The 8,806-nt window shown below is 36.8% G+C and overlaps 1 protein-coding gene across 14 annotated transcripts in view; it reads left to right on the plus strand.

Moving 5' to 3' along the window:
- The window catches only part of LOC113217513 (patronin), a 65,138-nt gene that overhangs the window by 43,071 nt on the left and 13,261 nt on the right, over nucleotides 1-8,806 (plus strand). The window lies entirely within an intron of this gene.

Below are 8,806 nucleotides of genomic sequence, written 5' to 3' on the forward strand. Positions count from 1 at the left end.
TTCAACAAAATAGTCAATTTTATCTTCACGATCCTCATCAACAGCAGCCCATGCAACAAACACAGTATCAACAAAGCCAACAACCCCAACACCATATGCCTCCCCAGCAACATCAAATGCAACCTCAGCAACATCAAATGCAACCTCAGCAACATCAAATGCAACCTCAGCAACACCAAATGCAAGCTCAACAACATCAAATGCAAGCTCAACAACATCAAATGCAAGCCCAACAACATCAAATGCAAGCGCAACAGTCAATGCAACCTCAACAGACAATGCAAATTGTACCTCAACCTCAACAAGGTCAACGGCGAACATGGGGACAAACAACAACTCAGCCTCATCCTCAGGACTTAAGGACTTGGGGTGACGTGTGAGTAGTCTGAGCAATTATCATAACCTTTGTAAATCGATTTGCTTTTTTTTCTTGCTTTATTGCTTTATAGTAAAGAATCACGTGTATCAGTGGCACGTCATGCACCTCACAAGCATGTGTGCGTTGAGAGAGGCAGCCTGAGCTAATGCACACCATGCACATTTGTTTTTAGGAGTGGGAAGCCTCAAACAGGCTTCCTTCTTCACCAAACCAGTACTGGTTCTGAAGTGAGGTACCTCAATGGTGACCACCAATCCCATCACCCTACCCCCTCTGTTGGACTAAGCAGTCTCAATGTGTATGGATCCCAGCATAATCAACAGCCACAGACAATAACCCATACCTCAGCTTCGGGCTTTGAACTGCATGGAGATGTTGCCCCAACCCCACCTCCAAGACGTACTCCCAGTTCAGTTAATGCTTCTCCTCAACATCGAATTACTCCAACCATACACAGGTGCTTGATGCTTTCAACTGCTGACATGCATTTGAGTCTTTATATTGAGCATGGTTTTTGTTATTATTTCCCCTTATGATATGTTGCAAAGTTTTATTCTCAATGCATCAGCTTTGGGTTTTAATTACTCTGTAGTTAATTATCTAGTTAAGTGTCAGTTATCACCCATTTGCTTCCATCTGAACCTAGTTCTATGTTTCTATTCTTGTTACAACAGAACACCTGAGGTGAAACCTCGACAGCATAGTCTTGCCTCAGATGACAGAAATGCCCAAAGGAATTCTGCTGTTCACACAGCCTTACCAACACCCCCAGTTGACGACATGGAACCGCAAAGCATTTCCTTCATTGGTGAGCCACATCGACAAGGTGCATATTGCTTATCTTAATCTACTAGGCTTGCTTTCCATAATTAATTCCTCCACTACTTCCTGTCACCATATGTTTTTTTTTCCAAACCGATTTGAACTTGATTCTACTTTGAATAGAATGTAATTTATAGCATGCTAATTAAGGGACAGTAGAAAGGCAATCAATACATGATTAATAATTTTATAACCTGGGGAAGTGGTGTAGTTTTCTGTTAAATGGCAAGGGTATTGAATTATATTTGCAAGTGTACATTATTCAATGACCAAAGCTTACCTAAACTACAATTATCGTCAAAAGTTTTGGCTTTTTCCTATGATAAGTTATATTTGTTTTCCTAGCAGATATGCCTAGCAGTGATGATATTTCATCTGGCATCAGTAAGATTCACATAACTTCAGGAAGCCGAACTTACCGAATTCCATCACCGACCCGACCAAACAGTGCAAGGCATCCTTTGCCACAGCATAATGATACAAAAAAGGCGTTTTATATGTTTGGCAACCAGGTAATTCATACTTCAACCTTGTTTAAATCTATATTTCATACTGTTATTTTTATCTATCTTCTATAATTTATGTCTCACCTTTCAATGTTTAATAAGACGGGAGATGCTCGGCCTGATGAACTTGAAATTGACAATCGTGTTGAAATGGAGGAACAAGCAGCTCCTGAAAAAGGGTTTTATATTTCATTTGATGAAGACACTACTCCTAAAAGGCCAAAGCCACCTCTTCGTGCTAAGAGAGCTTCACCAAAGAAGGTGCAGTATTCCTTTATCCCACAACTATCTTTTTCTTCTTGTGTGAGGAAACATTTATATAATCCTATTATATTTAACAGGAGAGAGCTGTCACACAAGTGCTTGACAGTAGTGCATTATTTGGAGAACGTGTTGGAAGGGATCCAACTGAATCTCAGGCCCGCTTGTTTGACCATAAGGATACATCTTCACCAGCTAGGAATGCCAACAGAAATGAGAGAGATGAATACTATCATGAATCTCATGGAAAAAACCCTGTAGAAGAAATTACTGCTCATTCACATATTGCTAGTAGATTGTCTAATGAACCAACTCGTGACAGACATAGTAGACGCTCTGGCAGTGAAGATAGTGAAGGGGCCGGCGCAGGCGTTGGGCTCGTTATTGGCAATGAGCTATCAAATCCTGATCCTGTAAGTACTTTGTAAGCTGAAGATAGTTTAGTGAACCTGCATTTGTGCCTGTTTTAATCTAATTTTTATTTTCCTGTCAAAAAGAATGCTGTGGATGAAATGGAGCGAAAAAAAGAGCGCATCATGCTTTTATCACTCCAAAGGCGGCAACAGCAAGAAGAAATGAAAGCTAGAAAGGAAATGGAATCCCAACAAAGAAGAGAGTCAGAAAAAATGAAAGAGGAGGAAAAGGCAAGGAAGAAAGAAGAGGAAAGAATCCGCCGACAGTCCATTCTCGAACAGCATAAATTGAAAAAAGCTCTTGAAGAAGCAGAAAGAGAGGTTTGTTGTGCATACATTTAAATTCAAATCCTAGCAATTGAGAAATATTGTTCAGTTGTAGTTCATTTGTATTGTTTTCGGTTTTAGGGTAAAACTGTGGATAAAGATTTGCTCAACTCAGTAAGATCAATTCCTAAGATGCGCAACAAAACAGTTACTAGGCCTAGGCCTAAGACTATCCATGTTGACAGTGGCAATGTTGACCTTGCTGAGGGTTTGCTTTCACCTAGCCGAGGAAAGAAGGGCTCCACATCCAATCTAGCAGGTATTGTCATTAAAAATGACTAATTTTTCTCTGCATTCTCAAAGTGTTTTATTTATTAGTTACTATCAATTTGTAGCTTGTTCAAATAATTGTTGTTTGGACTTCTGTATGTCTGTTTCTTTATGTACTGTATTTATCTAGCCATTATGATGTTTTAAATTTGATTAGTAATTGGCACACTTTTTAAAGAATTTGTAAGAGTAGTAGCTAAAATTTTATTTGGTCTAATTTATCACATTCCTAGCTTTTAAAGCTTGATACTACAGCTGTTGTAATTGCTGCTTTTACCTTATTTGTTTTGCAAAATTTCAAAGTGAAGCTTATTTTTAGCATTAATTTTCTTGATTTTTGGCATGTTCTGTGTTGTTTATGCTTGTGTCCTTTGCAACATTCATGCACATAGATTCCAGCTTGACTCCTAGCATGAGGCGAGATTATTATCGAGGTTCCACTGATAGCCTGGCTGATCGGCAACGCTCAGAGGAAAGGCAAAGTCGCATGAGACCAGGTCGTAGCTACTCTCTTGTTAGAGGTGAGGCATGTTATTCAGTCAAATATGTCTTTTTTTGTTTGTTCTATTTTTTATCTCTATTGTTGTGGCTGAAAATTTAGCTCTTTCACATGTATGCAGTGTGGTTGAGCTGTGTAGTGTTTGTTTCTTCTTGACTAAGCTAATTAACTTGCTTTTCAATGTTATAACTTTTACTGAAAGATACTTTTCTCCTTTTCTTTCCACCAGATTCTCCTGATGATGGAAGAGGAACTTCTCCTAACAGGAGCACTGCATTAGGTCGGCGAGGGTCTTATAAGACTTCCAGAGGTAAGCCTCCAGAGACTTACATTCTTTTGAACTTAATTCATTTTCCCTTCTTTTGTTTTTTTCCTTTTGAGCACCGTCAGTTGTTTTCATTTTGAGACATTCAATTTGTTGGGAGGGAAAATATTGAGTGGTTCTTAATATACTACCATGTTTAAACATTATAAACCTTATTCATGTTTATGGGAATCTGTTGTACATAGTTGAAATGCAAAGCCCACAACATTTTAGTCAGTGTCAGAACCTATGATGTAGTGCTATGATTTTCAGTTACCCTTTAGTATTCGGGCTTTATACACTACTTTACTGAACACCGAACTAAGTGTTCAAGTCCGCAACATGATTTCAGATGTGCCAGAACCACAACCTCGTGGAAGACCAAAATATTCAACTTATCAGTCCAACATGCGTGCGCGCAAGTCAAACTCCCTCATGAATTTGAGCGGTAAGAGCATTCCAGCCAATCATTACTTGGACTGGCATGCTGCCATGCTTATTTATTTGGGCTGGAATTTGGTGTAATTCTCAAGTCTTAGCTTTCATGGTGTGGAAGTACAAATCTTTGTCTCATGGTGTCGGTTTCTACTTTGTTCTCTTCTGATTAATTTTTAACTGTGGGAAAATGTTTTTCAAGAACCAGGGCATTAGTATTAGCCAATGTGTATTGCCCATTATGACTTTTTAAATTCCAAGTCCTCTTTTTTGAGCTGCTCTGCTCCTTTATCTTTTTACCTGGTATAGACAGCAGTGTTTCTAGCTAGAATGTCAGATAACCTCAGAGTAGAATGTCCAAGAAAGGTTGAAATTCCCTCCTTATTTATTTTAGGCATAGTATAGCAGCACAATGACGATAATTTTCTTGTGATTAGCAAAATGCAGGCTATTCTTCAGTACTACAACTGACATACAAGATCTTAGGATTAGATGCTTTACTTCCTCTTTTAAAAACCTTGCAAATTATTTGACCTTTATCTCATCTTCATTTTTCTTTTGATGTATATTAAGTCGTAACTGGACTCCCCTTTATTATTTTTGTTATCGTAAAACAAATATATGAAAAACCTACAACTTTTTGTATAGCTAGGTGGACATATTGGGAAAATTTCATATTTTCCAACGAGAAGTACCTTTCAGATAATGTTTTTAGATTAATGTGAGGCGATTGTTGAAAAGTCAATTTTGTAATGACTCTGCATGCCATATATTCTGATCTGATAGTTATTTCTTTTACCTTATTGTCTTTTGTTTTCGGGTGGTGGAGTGGGCTGTCTTTCCTACTGTCCTTTGTTTTCAAAGCTTTGTTGTATAGTCATTTTTATTTTATAGCAAGTGCATTCCCTTAAAGTTACATGTCTCATGACATGTTATTTCCTTCATGAAATGAATGTGTACATTCACAGGTGTACAACATTGTTTTGCTTACTAGGGCTTGTGGTTGTTCATCCCTTTTTTTTGTTTTCCTCTAGGACTGACTTTTAATGTATTTTTATACAACTGAAGGTTTTGGGATTGTAAATGATTATAACTATAAATTTTATCTTCTTTAATAAGTTGTAGAAGTACAAAAGTAGAAGAAGTGATGTGATGTAATGCACTTAAGGTGGTTTGTAGCACGCTTGGTGGTTTGTGTGCAGGTTCGAGCACAGACCAGGACAGCATGGTGTACCGTTACACTGATACAGACTCAGGTCTGGGCCGGGCCACACCACCTCGGCGAGCTCCATCCCCTGGCATGAGTTCAGGCCGACACCTCACTTCTCCCTCAGGTAGTGTGTGGTGGCAAACTTAGAGATGTGTGGAAGTTCTTCTGTAGTTGAATTTATAAATTTGTTCTTTCTTGCAATTGCTTGATTTTTTTGATTATGCTATCACTATTTAAATCTATAATTAGTAGTTCTTTTGAAATATTTTGTTATGAAATTGTTTTGAATTTTATTTGACATAGATTTTGTTCACCTTTTCACTTAAGTTTCAAATTATGCATCCACCTCTTTGTGTCATCTAAAATTGCTAATGAACCAATATTTGAACATTTAGGACCAGGATCTCTTCCTCCCGGCCTTACATCCAAGAGGAGAATGTTTGATGATGGCTCAAGTGATATTAGTTCAGCTACAAGCTCAATGCTGGATTATAATGGTAGACTCTTTTTTCCTTTTTGTTTCAAATTAAGCTGGAAAATAGTTCACGCTGTTTGTGACCTAATCTTACTAAAACTTTTCATCTTATTAGGTCCTCGTCTCTACAAGCAACCTGCAACAAAATCAAATCGTGGTATTCTGTTGAATGCTGTTGAGTACTGTGTCTTTCCTGGAGTAGTAAATAAAGAAGCTAAAAGAAGAGTTCTGGAAGAGATTGGTCGATCAGAGGCGAAGCACTTCCTTATTTTATTTAGAGATGCTGGCCTCCAATTTCGAGCGTTATATTCATACTGCCCTGAAGGAGAAGAAATTCTTAAATTGTATGGCACTGGCCCAAAGCAAGTTACAGACCGCATGTTTGATCGTTTCTTTAAGTAAGTAAAACCCTGAGATTTAAACCACATAGTTGCTTTGAATTGTCTCATTTTCCTTTAATATTAAATTTAATATTTTCAGATATAACTCTGGAGGCAAATGCTTTTCTCAAGTGCACACCAAGCACCTTACTGTGACAATTGACGCCTTCACCATTCACAACAGTCTCTGGCAAGGGAAAAAAGTCAACCTTCCTAGCAAAAAGGATATGGCCCTTGTAATTTAAGGAAAAACAAACTGACACGGTTGTGAGCGCTCTGCTGGCAAGGCCGCTCCCTGCCGTGCCAGCTAGCCATGCTGCCTGCGGTGCACAAATCGTATTAAGATGCCATAAATGTAAGCGATTGTTGTTGACTAGCGCTTTAAGGCCTTAATCAAACTACCTGTAACGTAAATTATTTTAAAGAAACAATAAAAGCATAATTTTGTGGTTAATGAACCACAGTCTCATGAGTGATGTGGCTGTAAACATTCCTATTTAAAATGGACTGAAAGATGTAAAGTGAACAATTTTGGCTGCTTTTTTTCTGTTCTCCTTTTTTACTTATCTTTTACATTGAACTTTTTTATTCCTCTTATGCCAAACTCAGCTACTGCTTGAACTGATCTGGTGCTTTTAAACTATCGAAATAATAACTTATTGCTTCCGCTATTACATTTCAAGCAGTTGTATTGATGTTGGCATGTGTTACCTTTTTAATTGTGAGCTGTTCAAATTAGTTAGCAGTTCCAAAAACCTGGCTCTTCTTGAAAGACAGATTTTCAGATCTTACTGTGATTTGTGTTCATGCTGGTTTGGTAATAACTGTGATCCTCTGCGTTTCCTATGATACATTCATATTATATCTTGATCGTCATTCAATTTTGGAATGTGAATTATGAATATCCAATGAACAGTGTCCTGAACAGTTTATGCATCTAGTTGTCGCTGTTGAAACTATTTGTATTTTGTGATTTTGATTTGCTTTTTAATTATTATAGTATTATACTTTCGGCTATGAAAGAGACAGGACATGTATTTTTAACGTATTTTGATGCATTTGCTGCAAATATTTTCTTTCTTATCTGAACTACTTTTTCGCTCATGATTAAACAAACTTGTCCATGCAATAGCTCCATTGCGACGCATACATGTAATACCAAATAATGTAGTCATGTAATGTAACCTTGAATTATCAAAGATTTAAATGATTGTTAGGTGGGTTTACTCATTTTGTGTTTTTAGAAGGATGGTATTTGTGCTGAGAGTGAATAAGTGTTATCTTTATTCTGTGCCAATTGGGTATTTTAGCGTCTTAACACAGGCATTGGCTGAGAAATTCTTTTTCATTCTGAGAATATTAAGATGATCTGTCCCTCAATTGTAAAATTTGGCACTATTTCTTGAAATTTGTAAAGAACTATGATTATGAAATCATGAAGTCGGATATTTTGTCTGGATTATTTTTACACATTGTATTGTAGATGCTAACATACTGAGTTTGCTGCACATCCCCCTAGATAGGAACCTTTCAATTAATGAGTACCATTACCATCTAATTTCAGACACTGTGGAGCTTTGTTTTATTATAAGATACTAAACTGTAACAACGCTTCACCATCCTTGTCAAATTCTATCTACTTTTGAGTCAAAACATAACTATAATTTTAGATGCATATGTGTAAAAGCCACAATTTTGATGGTACTAGGTAACTTACACTTTTAAAGAAATCATGTGGAAATTGAAGCGTATGAGAGCAACTGGTGTGACACATTGTGTGGATGAGGTTGTATTAACAGAACTTATACTCATTTATTTTATTTTTATCCTTTTCACTAGAGACCATAAACAGAACGTAAATTTGCATGGAAGATTTTGTCTGACTGACTGTAAATGATTGCTGTCATTGTAAATGCTTAAAATGTTAGCTTTCAAACTTTCTGTTCAAGACCTACTAATTTGTGTATGTAAATATGTTTTTGTTTTTTATGTATGCAAATATTTATTGATCATTCATTGATATGTGGGTCAATATTACTTATTTCATTTGATGAGGAAGAAAGAACTACCATAACATTTTCCAGCTGCTGAAGTACTGTACTTATTTTCTATGGAGATACCTAATAAATTCCAGGCTGTTAATAATATATTGCATTCTGAATTGGACCATTTCTAGGTCTTCTACTTCTGCTAATCCTGTGGTTTAAATAATAACACAATGAATCTCTTTTTTTAACAGCTGTTTATTCTACATGTACGAAAGGCTTGGCACTATTTACATTTTGTAAGGAAAGTCGCGTTGTGACTGACAAATAGATACATCTAAAATTGCAACTCTGAGACCAATGAACATAAAAAGCTTTACATCTTTACTTAAGTCTTCAGTTTTTCAGCAGGTACTAGGGTTGTGAGACAAAGTTCCACTGCAAGCTTCTCTCTTTAGCACTTCGACAGAGATACTTTGCTCACAAGGGAACCTTTTTAGGTGTAAATCTCCGATTTCGTTGAAACTTGGAAAATTTGAA

The sequence above is a fragment of the Frankliniella occidentalis genome, unplaced genomic scaffold (assembly GCF_000697945.3).
Source record: "Frankliniella occidentalis isolate FOCC.00 unplaced genomic scaffold, Focc_3.1 Scaffold42, whole genome shotgun sequence".
Classification (NCBI taxonomy): Eukaryota; Metazoa; Arthropoda; class Insecta; order Thysanoptera; family Thripidae; genus Frankliniella; species Frankliniella occidentalis.